The sequence below is a fragment of the Callorhinus ursinus genome, unplaced genomic scaffold (genome assembly GCF_003265705.2).
Source record: "Callorhinus ursinus isolate GAN/ISIS: 27379988/994484 unplaced genomic scaffold, GSC_fseal_2.0 scaffold18, whole genome shotgun sequence".
Taxonomy (NCBI): domain Eukaryota; kingdom Metazoa; phylum Chordata; class Mammalia; order Carnivora; family Otariidae; genus Callorhinus; species Callorhinus ursinus.
In genome coordinates this window covers 25,542,018-25,542,256 of record NW_027397080.1, presented here as the reverse complement: position 1 = coordinate 25,542,256, position 239 = coordinate 25,542,018, and positions in this window count along the sequence as shown.

Here is a 239-nt window from a genome sequence, read left to right as displayed (position 1 = left end):
CACCCGGCGTCTCAGCTGCCACAGCCCTAATAAAAGATTGAGCCGCCTTGCTCAACTGCTTGGAAGAGAGCTGGGTACAAGGCTAGCAGGATAGGAGGAGGGAGCAGGGGCTCTCTGAGCTGGCAGACAAAGGGCGTATGTTCCCATCCAGGACACTTCCTGGGTTTCCCTTACAGGAAGCTTGGCACCTGCCAAGGTGACACTGACACACACACACACACACACACACACACACACAC